This window comes from Lepeophtheirus salmonis, chromosome 13 (genome assembly GCF_016086655.4).
Source record: "Lepeophtheirus salmonis chromosome 13, UVic_Lsal_1.4, whole genome shotgun sequence".
Lineage (NCBI taxonomy): Eukaryota > Metazoa > Arthropoda > Copepoda > Siphonostomatoida > Caligidae > Lepeophtheirus > Lepeophtheirus salmonis.
The window spans coordinates 23,872,631-23,887,581 of NC_052143.2; the positions used below are offsets into that span (position 1 = coordinate 23,872,631).

The window sequence follows — 14,951 nt, forward strand, 5'->3', positions numbered from 1 at the left end:
CTTATTTTTTAAACATGTATTTTTTAAAATAAAAGATGGAATATTGTTCCATAATATGAGCTGTGATACTCCTTATCACTATGCATAATAAATAAGTTATAATGGTCTCAAGAAGAGTGTCCTTTTCATCATTTTTCAGCCTAAAAATGGAAATATGTCGAGTTTAGAGGAAGATACAGAATTAATAAAACACTTATAATTATAAAATACTTTTTGGCATCAGTTTTATTCATCATAATTCAATTTGGTGATTCTCTTAATGCTAATAGTCTCAAATTAATATAATCTCAAATATTTCTGAAACCTGACAACCCAGAGAAAAAGTAAGAACAGTTTTGGATTTTGCGATCAAAGATAATAATTCCATTGTGATCTATAACAGAAGCAATTGGAGGTTTGAAATTTTATTTACAAGTTCTAATATTAAAAAAGTCATTTAATATGTCTGCCATCTTCGACAATTATTCACTCGATTCGAGATCTAAAGAATTTGTGTGAATTGGCAGAGATCTTCTTTCAACAAGTTTTGGGTCATGCAGGTCATTGAGGGATGATCAAGTAATGTTGAAGCAGGAACTCGGCACTATTGGCCTAAGTTTTCCTCCAATGTATCACTGGACCAGACAGGAGTTCACAGTACCTACCAGCACCCACACTCTCTTTTGGCTCAAAGAAGAGGGGGAGGCATGACACTGCCGGTTCTCCTACTGACACCAAGGAGTATGATGCTCACTGGAACTTGTTTTTAAAGACGTTGGGATTTTAGCCCTCTCTGTGGCCAACCATTTGTCGTTCTGGGCGCTGTGGGATCTGTGGACAGTTACTATGGGACTTCAAATAGTTCAGCAATTTTCTTCCTTGGGCCGCCCAGTTGGCATTCATTTTGTCTGTAAGCATATTCTTTTTTAGAGGTGGTATTACTTCATCCTCAGGTCAGTGTGTATGGCTCTGGAGGGTCTTGCTTGGCTTACTTGTCAAGAACGTTAATCGGAGTCCCGGGATATGTCTTTACGGAGCGTTTCAGGCCTACAAGGAAGATGGGTGTGCCCTTTTATCACTCCAGGACTAATGGGATTTTCTCTTATATGTACACCGGGCTGTATACATCACAAGCCAAATTTGATGATGGTGTTCCTCAGGGTCTCTTCCACCATAAATTTTTCTTTTGAATTCAATGTTGCACAACTAACTCAAAGCAAACACTCAATGTCTCATTTAAAAATTGAAATAACTGGGTTTAGTGCTTCTTTATTGTTCAGGATGTTGTTAAAGATGGTACAGCCTTACCTGAACAACCCTGTACAGCAAAAGAGATAATCACTCCCTGATAGATAAAATCAAACTTTAAAGCGTTCCGATTTTTTGGCGATCAGTTCTATATTTTTTTTTAATCTTCATCGTTTTGCTCTACGTTTAATTAATAAGGTAGAAAAAATAAATTTGAGTTATATACAAGACTGAATCAGTATTTTGAGATATAATCTCTGATACATAAAAGATTAGTTAAATATAACTATAATGCTGATAATAAGTTTTATTTTAGGAATAGTTATACTTGGAACATTTTTGAAAATATCCAAAAAAATCATAGCTTATAGAATTTTATTATTTGAAATAATAAATTAGCTTAGATTCTTCGGCTCAAATAGGTTGTTGGGAATTAGTAATCATGCTTCTAGTTTTTATGGTTGATTGATGATAACCATCTTAACATAAGCTAATTTTATGTCTTACGATTTGTGCATATTTATTACTAGCTAAAGTCGAGCAAACATTATTTTTAAACCACTTGAATGCATTCGTTCAAGTTTTGATTTCAACTATGTACTTCACTGAAATAATAATATTAATGCAGCAGATATAGTCCTGCTTTCAAGGATGTGAAGTCCAATAATATTTTAACGACTTAAAATCTGATTTTTAAGATTTTAATAAATCTATTCAAATTACTTAAAATTATTAATCTACGACTCAACATTTCAAATGATAATATGGGTACTCCACAACTGTCAAATTAAATTATATCAGACAATCAGGTATCTGTGGAGTAATTCGTTAAGACATATAATAGTGATGATGCACGGTGTTACCTCACTAACACAAGAATATATAGTGTATTTTGTGGTCAGCGATCGATTTTTTTACTTCTTGTCTCATATCAGTATTCTGAATGTTGATTGATTCAATTATTATTAGCTCCTTTTAAACTGTGGACAATTCTCAACAATCATTAAACAATAGCTCTTTAATTCGGAAGAATTGACTAACTACAAACTATTTTTGGGGCTATTTTTTTTTTTTTTCTGAGGAGAGTTTAGCTTGGTACAAAAAAAGTAACGACGTGGTAGAGATAAATATTTTTGACAACCTCGCCCACCCCCTATAACTAAAGTCAAAGTACAACCCAACTATCAAATATATATTTTTTACATTTTGACAATTTATTTTGATTTAAAAAAATATGACTTTACACATATGTCAACAGAGATTCGGTATTTTTCCCAATTGCAACGCTTTAATAATAAGGAAACAACTTAGGTACCTCAAGTGAAGGAACGCGAAGCGAAAAGAAGGACTCCAGTATAATGGATTTTTGCAGAATCGTCTTACCTTTAGGTATATTTAATTGTATGTTATATATTTTATTTAATTCAGGGGATCTCAACCTTAATTACCCTACTATTCACTATTTGTCACAAAGTCATTATCATGTTGAAAAAGTTTGAAGGTATAGGTATTGGATACTTGTTAACCTTTGGTGTAAGATAATATTCATGAAAAAGTTCTCAAAGTATTCTTATTAGACAGTATATTTTTTTTTTGAGTGGGAATACTGATTTTACTAGTAATTTCAATTTTAAGAGTAAATGACGTGAGAATTAGTAGAATGGAACGCTAAAAATGGTATTTTAAGTATTATATCAATTGCGGACAGTCCTCACATTGACCCCCAAAAATGGCAGAGATGTCTTTTTGGGCCATATGTGTGTCCAACAAATCCAACGCTATTTTGTCTCCTGTTCACTCATTTGGTGGCCGATTCAAAAGAAAATCTGCCTGAAAAACATAAATTACCTATTGTGCAATAACATGGACACATAATAAAATCCTGTAAAATTTTAATCAAAAGATGTATTAAAATTCGATAAAATCGACTGGAAAATTTTGCAACTGTACTCTGTAGAGTAATATTCATGGAACCCTCAACACCCCTGGCGGAATACATTATTCATGTTATACTAAATTGGGAAAACATCCATCACTTGGTTTATAGGTTTGGCCAGGATCCATCTTCCTCTTGAAAATCAAACAACTCTCTAGGCTTCCAAATAAAGTTGCATATGTACTTCATCAACGAACTACCGAGTGGTACATTAAAATCTGAACACTTTGAATTTTAAACTTCAATCCGCTATATTTTATTTATTAACAATAAAATTTTAACAAAACTAATACTATATATATATGTATATCTGCGCTCTTTTAATCATGAATATAGCCACCATTAGTGGCAGTGATTGCTTCCTTTCAGGGGGAGGCTTAACACCTGGCACACGGTGTGGATGTAGTCCACTGTCAAGGCGTCCCAGTGTTGGCTGACAGTGGCTTTGGCAGTCTTGGTGTTCGGATGACAGATACTGCAGCCTTTCTCCTCGATATGCACCCAAAAGTTGGCATCAGGGATGTAGGCTGGGGCAAAAGTGGCAAAAAAGAGTTCAAAAGAACTCGAAAGCCTTATTCAAAACTAATTCAAAAGAGTAATGGAACGGAAAAGATGGGCCTCTTTTATTACTTGTGTCAAAACTGACCTTTTAACCCTCACAAGACTCCTTCCCTCCACTTTTTTTGATAAATCTCTTGATAATCTGGTGAGAAACTCCGAGATCACTTCTATGGTCCCTCATGGACTTGAGGGATTGGCCTGGACTGTTTTCTTTAACTCATTTAGATCAAGTTTCAAGTGTAATTTTCTCGACTTTTACCTCAGCTAGAAAGCTCAGATTTGTTGAGTTAAAATAAATAATTGTATATTCTTTAATATTTCGAAATATGAATTAATTTTCAGACATTCTAACTTAATTAATTATTGAATTAGTAAGTGTTCAGATTTCAACTGACCACCCGGTACAATGACTATCAGTGAATTTGGATTTAGAAATTTCGTTAATTTTTCTTTAAAACTGCACGGAAACATACTAATACTTTGTCAGTACATACCTAGATATCAGTAGCCTCGACATAATTCGTAGTCAGGCTATCAAATATCTAGGTTTTTTAATAAATGGAATCTCTTATTAATTGTCTACTTTCATATTTTTATATGTCAAATCAATTTATTGATTATTCTATTATTTTAATGTTTTTAATTTGTGCTAATTTACTTAATATTTCAATGAAATATTTTCCTATAATAATATCAATATATTGATATGTATATTATAAGAGTTACTATCAACTTTATATTGAAATTCTGATAAATATTTGTTTAGTGTGCTAATTTGGTTTTAAAAATTTGAACCATTACACTTTTGGATCATAGTCTATGCTCGCATTTGACAACATTTTCGAACTACCACAGAGTTTTAAGCATTTGATTAATTTCCATGAATTCACTGGTAATAAAGTGAACACACACAGCTTAGATGTCTAGTTTAATCTAATTATATTACCGTTTAAATTTAATACCTATACAATGTTTACTAACCTTTGCTAACATAAAACAATGACATATGAATATATTATTACCAGAGAGTAATAAATAGCCCCTAATCAGAAATCATGAACAATGATTACTAAACATAAATGAAATTAGTGATGAAGGGGTGAAAATTGCTACTTATATTTCTGGTCTCAAAGAAACTTTACGTTGTAAGCTCCATCTGTTATATCCTGTCCATAGCTTGGTATTTACAAGTATCAACTTTTAATAACGTTTTCTTAATTTCACGTAATTTGAGTATTTGAATTATTCTTTGTAGTAAAGAATGGAATTGATTCGGGATCACTTTTGTGTAATCATTCTTCATCTTTCGGAATCAGTATGACTAGCATCTATTGGATATTACATGAAAATTTGGATATAAAGAAGATATGTTAACGTTGAACCCCCCATAATCCAACGCAATCTGACAAATGATCAAAAGTTGGCTGAAATAGATTGGTGCCAGGAAATGCATAAATTTTTTGTTATAGTTACATCAAAAGCTGTGTATGATGTGTAAATTAGTTAAACAGCTATCGACTATATGGGTCTTTCAAGATGAGCCAATTGCAACAAAAGTTGTTCGTAGGAGAAAAACATAAATGTAAATGTTTACCTATTTTTATGTTTGGCCGGTCAAATAGCTTCTGTGGCGTTATGATCCTTATAATGCTTCAGTGGTATTAGAGTAACGTAGAAGAGTTAATTTGTCTGGCAGAAGTATTCAAATAATTCCGGGGAAAAAACAGAAGAAGAGGCGAATCATTCTTCATCACGACAATGCAAGATCTCACACTTCGGTTCAAAGAGCTTTTTTGTTAATCAAAACATTGAAATGGTCATCATTAGGTTCAGCTCTGATTTCCACCACAATCAAAATTTTCTATTCCAATGCATCAAATATAAATTACGTGGTCAACGGGTTTCACCCCCAGAGGAATCCACTAATCCGTTCAAATCTTTTGTTTTGGAGTTACCTCAATCAGAATGGGAAAAAAAGCTTCGAAAGCTGGTTTAAACGTAAGTAAATTGTATTGATATTCATGTTGAATATTTTGAAAAATAATAAAGACAATTTTGCTATTAACTATTTGTTTTTTTCATTATTAGACCAGAAATATAAATAGTAACCTATGTAGTATGATCAAAATTCAAATAACTCGTAATTCTTCAGCTTCAGATCTCTAGTATCTATCATTCAATCTTAACGGATTTTAAATAAATACATTATCAAATAACTTCCAATTTCTTTTATTTTATATATATGCAATAACTTATTCCTAGGAATTTTCTCTGATAACTTAATCATTATATATTAGCTGGAAAATACCCATATCTATTCATACATATAATAAATTATTCAAAGATTTGTCCTCAATATTATTTTTTTAAAGATATTAGTTTGAGGATGATTTTATACTCTCTATAGATGTCTATCATGAGAACATATAACACTAGGATGTACCAAAGATCAACTTTGCTTTAGTGATATAGAAGATATTTCTCCAAGAAATCCTCATTTTCATATGTGCTCACTTAAACGCAGTTACTCAGTACTTAAATGCTCTCTCATTATGAATAATATAATAATAATAAAAGCTTGAGAGAAAAAAATATATTCTGACGTAATGAGCCAGGGTGTACTTTAGTCTCTGTAGCACTGCCTGGCTGAGCTTTAGCTATAGATCTTCTAAAGTCACATTTATTATTAAAAGGTACGTCTTCTGAAAGAATTTCTTAGTATTTCTATATTGTTATTTCTTCTATAAAAAATGACGGTATAGATTACAAACATCATTTTTTTAATCAATAGACGGATCTTAAGTTGAATAAATGTTTCTTTTTCAAGACATTTTTACGACAAATAGCAAGATTATTATAAAATTGTATCTACTTACTGATTGTTCAAATTGTATCTAATGGTCACATAATATATAAATTACATAAACAAGTTAACCCTTTGAGGTATAGGAAAAATTTTAATTTTCTATTTGCTTAACTACTAACTTTTCTCAAGGTCATAGAAGAATAATAAGCTACAGGAAAACTTGATTATTAGCTTATAGCCCATAGACAGAAGTTTAGGCACCTAACCTAGGCCTCTTGATAGGCCCAATTTTGGTTTAATATCCTAATAAGGCTTAGCTTTTGAGATCAGCCCTAATCTCAAGTCAGGGGGCTATTACTCACTTTAACTTTATTTAACACCTTAATAAATATCTAACCAGGCATTGAACTTAATAAGGCTTAACTTTAAGATCAAACTCAATCTTAGGTTAGGAGAGTATTACCCACTTTAACTTAATTTTAATTTTTTAATAAGGTTTACACTTATCAGCAGGAAGCTTTTTATTAGACAATCTTAACTTTTATTTTAATATCTTAATAAATATTAAACTCAATTTTGGTTTAATATCTTACTAAGGCTGAACTTTTAGGATCAAACCCAATCTTAGGTCAGGGGTTATTACTCACTTTAACTTATTTGTAATATTTTAATAAATATCAAACCCAATTTCCGTTTAATATCTTAATAAGGCTTAACTTTTAGGATCAAACCCAATCTTAGGTCAGGGGTTATTACCCACTTTAACTTTTTTTTAATAAATATTTAAATGGAGGTTAAACCCAATTTTGGTTTTATATCTTAATAAGGCTTAACTTTTAGGATCAAACCCAATCTTAGGTCAGGGGTTATTTATTACCCACTTTAACTTATTTTGAATATTTTAATGAATATTTAAATGGAGGTTAAACCCAATTTTGGTTTAATATCTTAATAAGGCTTAAAAAGCAGGTTTTTTATTTTTTGGGGAGCAGTAGAGCTAAACACCATTCTATTTATAGTGAAGTTGTGATTTAGAAGGGGAAAGGGGTCTGAGTTAAGAGGAATAAAGTATCTCTTAATTCAAGGGTTTAGGTCCTTATTAATAATTTGAGGGGTTATTTACTATATGAGTCCCTTATAATAGTGGGGGTCTTCTAAAGTTAGGATTGTTCCCTTTTCATTTATGAAGCTTAAATTTAGTAGTAAGTAGGAGATGGGACTGCTGGCTATTTCTAATAAGTCTACAAAAAGTTTTGCCTTTACATCTAGTAATAAATGTAAGAGAGGAGGGTAGGGCATTGAGAGCATTAGTTTTAGTTAATCGAGTGGTTAGGTGTCTGGGTAGGCTACATAAAAGTATATTAAAAGAATTATTATTTTATTCCTCCCTATTTAATATAAGGTTGTTATTATTACTTAGGGGTTCTCATTCTCTTATAGTCTTTTTTTTCTTCTTATCTATAGGAGGTTATTACTCCCTTGTTGGGGGACTGTAAAAAACTCTTGAGTAGAGTACTTACAGCAGGTACGTTTAGGGAGAGGGGGGCTACTAGCCTTTTTCTCTCTAAGGGGTTTCCCCACTAGTTTAGGGTTTATCTATAAATATGGATTATTTAGGCTCTTAGTGAGATTAAATTACGTAGAGGTGTACTGTTGTAGGGCCATCCTTCTTAGTCTATTCATATTCTACATTTATTTAAGACTCCTTCTACACTTGAAACTAATAGGGGGCGAATTTTTATTCCGGGAGCGAGAGGAAGAAGGGGTTACTTACTCCTCCCTCAAGCATTCATAATAGTTAAAGGGAGGTTAATTTTATATAGCTTTTAAAAAGTTATTTTGAAAATAACTAGTGGAGTTTCTTCAAAGCTATTTGTCTAATGTGACTCGTCACCCTTTTCATTTAGTAGATGAATCTCCGTGACCTTTATTGAGGTCTTTTGCTGGAGGGTTTGTAGCCTTAGGATTATTATGCTTATTTTTAAACAGAGCTTGATTTTTACCTCTCTACCTTTCTTGGCTTTAATTATAATTCAGTGATGATTAGACGTATCGGTTGAGGGGACCTACCAGGGACTTCTTTCAAAAGTGGTTCAAATTGGGCTGAGATGAGGAATAATCTTATTTATCAGATCAGGAGTTTTATTCTTCTTTAGGGTTTTTTGAGGCTATTTTCATAGTAGCTTATTTCCGAGGGTAGAGATTGGGGGAGGAGAATGGCCCCTCTAGGAGTTATAGGACTTAAGAGATCCCTCTACTAAATACTATTATTTTATTGAGGTCTGGGGCCAGGGTTACTTGAAGGCATCACAGGTTGGTAAGAGGCAAACACCAAAGTGCTACTTTAAGTTTACTTATTACCGTACTATTAGGGTGTTACTTTACTTGTCTTCAAGTAGTAGAATATTTCGAAGCTAGGTTTAGTATTAGAGATAGAGTATACGGTTCGACCTTCTTCTTACTAACCGGGTTTCATGGTCTACATGTGCTAGTGGGGGCTACTTTCCTAGGAGTTTGCTATTTTCGCATAGTATCGGGACATTTCGGGGATATGCATCACTTTGGGTTTGAGGCCGCCGCTTGGTACTGACACTTTGTAGATGTAGTTTGACTATTTTTATTTTTAGGAGTTTATTGCTTAGTGAAAAAAGGTTGTTATTAGAGTAGTTTATGAAAATATTAACTTTGGGAGCGAAAGAAAACTTAAGTTCTCTGATAGATTAATAATTTATGTAAAATATTAGCTTGTCAAGCCAAAAAAAAGATATTCCTTTTAGTCTGGGAAACTTAAGTTAATAAAACTATCAGTCTTCAAAACTGGCAATAAGTTCCTTTAGTTTCCGAATTACTATAACTTATAAAGAGTATTACATTGAAGCTGTAAGGGAGGTTTAACCTAGTAATAATTTTCTTGTTTTTGTGGGTACTAGGCTTAAGCTTAATTACTTCTTTATTGATTATAGTACTAGGTTACACCTGAAGACGGAGAGGGGAAGTTAACTTAGATAAGTTGAAGCCTTTTGAGTGTGGGTTTAATCCTAATGTGAGCCATCGAAAGATATTTTCTTTACATTTTTTTTAGTCTCTTTGGTATTCTTGGTTTTTGATTTAGAGTTAGTGATCTTATTTCCCTTCTTAAGTGTTGGGGGAGTAGGGAGAAGTATAGAGAGGTACATAAGATGTGTCGTATTCCTTTTTGTATTAGGATTAGGGCTTTTATACGAGTGGTTAATAAAAAAGTTTAGAGTGGTGTGATTAAATGTAAAATACAAATTTTTAATATAAATTTCCGAGGGTTATGAATGATCATAGGAGGGTTTTGATTAAGGGGAGGGGCTTTAATGTTCTTTTTGGCTTTTAGGGGGTTAAAAGAGTCAACGATATTACTACTGAGAATAAAAGTGAGAATCTCTAATTTAGGCCTAGAAATCAGAGGTTTTGGGGATTTTTACTCTATAGCATTCAGAGGAGTCGTAATAATAATTAGAGGCTCAGTCTATCTTTATTCCCTCAGATACATAGAAACAGAAAAGTAATTTAATCGATTTATAGCTCTTGTTAGACTATTCATCTTTAGGGTGCTAGTGCTAATTTACAGTAGTAATGTAGTACAATTAATCCTGGGTTGGGACGGTTTAGGGCTTAGGTACTACTTATTAGTTTGTTACTATAATAATAGAAATTCTTCTAATGCTGGAGCTTTAACCCTTATGCTGAACCGTTTAGGGGTTGTGGGATTGTTTTTAAGTATCTACGTTATGGTAAATTCTAGTCATTTAATTAATAGGTTTATGAGAGTTTCTAGGGTAATGGGGGGGCTATTACTATTCGTAGCTTTCACTAAAAGGGCTCAAATTCCTTTCAGGGCTTGGCTACCTGCAGCAACAGCCACCCCGACTCCCGTGTCTTCCCTAGTCCACTCTTCAACTTTAGTGACTGCTGGAGTATATGTATTAATCCGATTTTACGATAGATTAGTTTCTGAAATAGGGGTCAGGTTAGTTGTAGGGGGTTCTACTTGTAGGTTAGCGACTTTAGTGGCAATAGTCGAACGAGATATAAAAAAAATTGTAGCCTTTTCTACTTTAAGACATTTAGGCATCATAGTAAGTATTCTGAGATCAGGTTGGGTTGAATTAGCTTTTAGGCATCTTATTTTCCATGCTTTCTTTAAGGCGTTGTTATTTTTGGCAGTGGGATATTGAATTCATAGTTCCTACGGCTATCAAGATCTATTAAAAATCAATTTGTTGAGGGCCCTAGAGCCGGTAATCAGAGCACTAGGAGGGGTTTCTATAATAAGCCTTTGTGGGTTGCCTTATTTAACAGGGTTTTATAGAAAAGACTTATTTATAGAGGCAAGTCTACAGTTCAGTAGAGGCTTTCTCAGGTTAGGGTTCCTCTTGTTAAGTTGTGTAGGTTCCTTAATATACAGAATTAGGTTATTTTTAATAGTAAACAAAGTGGGCAGGGTCCCAAGTTTATTAAATTGAGGAGGAAGTTCACAATTTTACCAGTTAAGCATACGCTTATTATACTTTTTTTCTATTGTAGGAGGAAGTTTTTGAAGAGATTTTTGAGTTACAACCAGAAGAGTACTATACGTGTTTTGAGAAGTAAAAACAGTTGTTTTTAGTTTAATCATATGCGCAGGGGTATTAGCAGCTTTCCTCAGGGGGGAAAGGGTTAAAAAACAGGTTTTTGAGTAAACTAGGGTATCTAAGAGACATGAGAAGTAGTATCCCCAATACTTTAAGGAAAGATTTGGTAAGCAAAAGAGTAAAACTGGATAATTCTTTCCTAAGAGTGTATTACTACAAATACTATAGAGTAGAGGTAGGCAAATATTTATTAAATGGGGGTAATCTAACGTACTCCGAATTAATACTAGCAATATTTTTCTTCTGTATAATGCTGCATGTCCTCAGAAGTAGTATATTGAAATATAACTTTTTGCTTATGTGCCGAAAGAGTTGGTATTAGGGTAGTAAAATTATATTTTTTATAAAGAGGTAAGCTAAGAAAGCTGATAGACTCATAATCTATTTATAGGACTCCTTCTCTTTAAAGCTTAGAGGAAAAAATTTCTAATTTTTTCATGGCTCGGTCGAGCTTTTAGTTAATAAAAAGGGAATTGCAAATTCTCTGTTCCTTATAGGGTTAGCTTGTTTAGGTAATTTAAATAAAATGCCCAATTATGGAGTGGGTAAAGCATTCTGCCTTAAACATATGCCTACTTGATCCCAGTTTAGTTTCCAAGATGCCTCCTCTCCAGTCATAGAAGAGTTTATTCTATTCCATGATGTCATTATAGTTTGTGTAGGTTTAATTTTAGTCTCCGTAGGCGGCATGTTGCATATTTGTAGGAGGGCCTTACGCAGGGGGTCTAATTGATGGGGAGTGGTTAGAGTGAATTTGAACAGCTTTGCCGGGTGTAGTATTATTTGGGGTAGTCATGTCTTCTCTATCTTTATTATAGATATATGATGAAATTACAAATTTTGATTTAGGAGTAAAAGTGAACGGGTATCAGTGATACTGAAGTTATGAAATGCCTCTAGCAGAAGGCCTTGTGCTAGATTGTTTTATAGTACCTAGAAGAGATACAAAGCTGGGACAAATACGTTTGCTTGAAAGAGATGTAGCTTTGACTTTGCCTATTAAAAGGATACTCCAGCTAATGGTGTTTTCAAAAGACGTACTGCATGCTTGAGCGGTTCCTAGTCTTGGGGTAAAAATAGATGCTGTCCCGGGACGGATTAATACTTTATCTATATATAGGTTTCAACCTGGGTTATATTTTGGGCAATGCTCGGAAATTTGTGGAGCTCACCACAGGTGTATGCCTATTTTACTGGAGATAGTTAGAGTCGACGACTTTGCTAGATGGTTAAAATTAGTAAGGGAAGAGTAAGAAGCATAAAGTGCATTGTTATTAAAGTATTGTAGGTTTTTAGTAATTAGAGTTCCTGTCCTAGTGAATGTTGCATTTATTACTTTATTAGAGCGTAAAATTATTGGTTATTCACAAGCTCGTAAAAGGCCCAATAAAGTATCCTTTCTAGGGATTCTCCACCCTTTTTCTGATGCCATTAAATTATTTGTGAAAGAAGTAGGTAGGTTTAGATTTGTAAACTACAGAGTCTATTGGGCTTCTCCTGTGGTTGGTCTAAGGGTGGCTTTACTAATCTGAAACATATACCCCTTAGAAATAAGGTTTGGACCTTGAAGAATTTCTTGGTTAGGCCTGTTTGCAGGGATGAGTGTAAGGGTCCATCCTCTATTCTTTAGAGGCTGAAGATCAAATTGTGTATATTCTCATATTGGAGGGGTGCGAGGGGTTGCTCAAGTAATTTCGTACGAAGTAGTTTTCACTATTTTAGTCTTCACCTTAATAGGGCTAAGGGGAAGTTTAACATTAGTAGGGAGTATACTATTTAGGGAGTACTTTTATGTTTTAAGTCCCTTAATTGTGTATCTTTGATTTTTAACTGGCCTAGCAGAGACTAACCGAACCCCTTTCGATTTCTCTGAGGGTGAGAGAGAACTAGTGTCAGGATTTAATACTGAGTATGGGGGAAGAGGATTTGCTCTAATTTTTATGGCGGAGTACGCTTCTATTCTGCTACTAAGAAGTTTATTTAGATTATTTTTGTTTAAAAGAAGTGGCTTTTTGTTTTACTTCATTAGCAGATTGGGAGGTTTTTTTTTAGTGTGAAGACGGGTAACTTACCCTCGGCATCGGTATGATTGACTAATAAGATTGTGTTTAAAGTCTCTTTTACCTAGAGTTCTACTTGGGGGAGGAAGAGGGGTTTTATTAATAATGAAAATCTAATTGTCAACAATAAAAAAGTGATTATGACCTTGTAACCGTAAAGATATTGGCACTTTATACTTACTAAGAGGATTTTGGTCGGGGTTAGTGGGTTTAGGGATAAGGATAATTATTCGCCTCGAGCTATCTCAGCCAGGGGCGTACTTAGGGGATTCCCAAATTTACAACGTTATTGTGACTGCTCATGCTTTTATTATAATTTTCTTCATAGTTATGCCCGTATTAATTGGAGGGTTTGGAAATTGGTTAGTTCCTTGAATACTAGGGGGGCACCTGATATAGCTTTCCCCCGTCTAAATAATATAAGATTCTGGTTCTTAATACCTTCCTTAAGCTTATTTCTTATAAGGGCGTTAGTTGAAAGTGGGGTAGGAATAGGGTGGACGGTGCCCCCCTATCTTCAGGAGTCTTTCACTCCGGAGCTTCGGTAGATTTCGCGATTTTCTCCATCCATCTAGCGGGGGTGTCTTCTTTATTGAGGGTGGTGAATTTCATCAGAACTATCACAAATTTACGATGTTTAGGACTTTTAGTCGGGCAAATACCTATATTCCCTTGATCCTTTCTAATCACTGCTGTGCTCTTACTTCTGTCTTTATCTGTATTAGCAGGAGCAATTACTATGCTTCTTACAGACCGAAACTTAAACACAACTTTTTTTGACCCTAGGGGCGGAGGGGATCCCATTTTATACCAGCATTTATTTTGATTTTTTGGGCACCCTGAAGTTTACATTCTAATTCTTCCCGGGTTTGGTTTAATCTCCCAAATTATTACCCAAGAGACATGCAAAGATGAGGCTTTTGGTTCTTTAGGTATAATCTATGCGATGGTTGCAATTGGGGTACTAGGATTTATTGTCTGAGCTCATCATATGTTTACTTTAGGATTAGATTATGATACCCGGGCTTATATCACGGCAGCTACTATAGTAATTGCTATCCCTACTGGGATTAAAGTATTCAGTTGATTAGGGACTTTATACAGAAGCAAGATTATTTATACCCCTTCAATTTACTGGGTAGTAGGGTTCCTATTCCTCTAAACTGTGGGAGGGTTAACAGGTATTGTATTAGCTAATTCCGCTTTAAATATAACTCTACACGATACCTATTATGTAGTTGCTCACTTCCACTATGTTCTTAGAATGGGGGCAGTTTTTGCCTTAATAGCGGGGTTTACTCACTGATACCCTCTTTTGACGGGCCTTAGAATAAATTTAACGATAAGAAAGGCACAGTTTATTCTAATATTTATTGGTGTGAATTTAACTTTCTTTCCTATACATTTTCTCGGGTTGGCTGGCATGCCCCGGCGGTACAGGGATTACCCGGACTTCTACTACCTATGAAACCAGGTAGCGAGTTTCGCTTACTACCTAACTATATTTTCTGTAGTAGTGTTCGTAGGAATAGTTTGAGAATCTATGGTTATGTTGCGGCCGGTATTAGAAGTGTTTGATAGGGGGAGATCCATTGAGTTTAAGCACACGTGCCCCCCTTACAATCATTTTTATAACTCATGCCCCCGACTAGCTCTAGCTTAAATTATTAATCTAAAAAAATAACTAAAATTAGTTATTT

The 14,951-nt window shown here is 34.0% G+C and overlaps 2 pseudogenes; both read left to right on the forward strand.

Annotated features, from left to right (window-relative positions):
* Nucleotides 1–8,501: 8,501 nt before the first annotated feature.
* Nucleotides 8,502–9,192, forward strand: LOC139907091 (cytochrome c oxidase subunit 3-like; annotated as a pseudogene).
* Nucleotides 9,193–13,581: 4,389 nt separating this feature from the next.
* Nucleotides 13,582–14,082, forward strand: LOC121127727 (cytochrome c oxidase subunit 1-like; annotated as a pseudogene).
* Nucleotides 14,083–14,951: the final 869 nt, after the last annotated feature.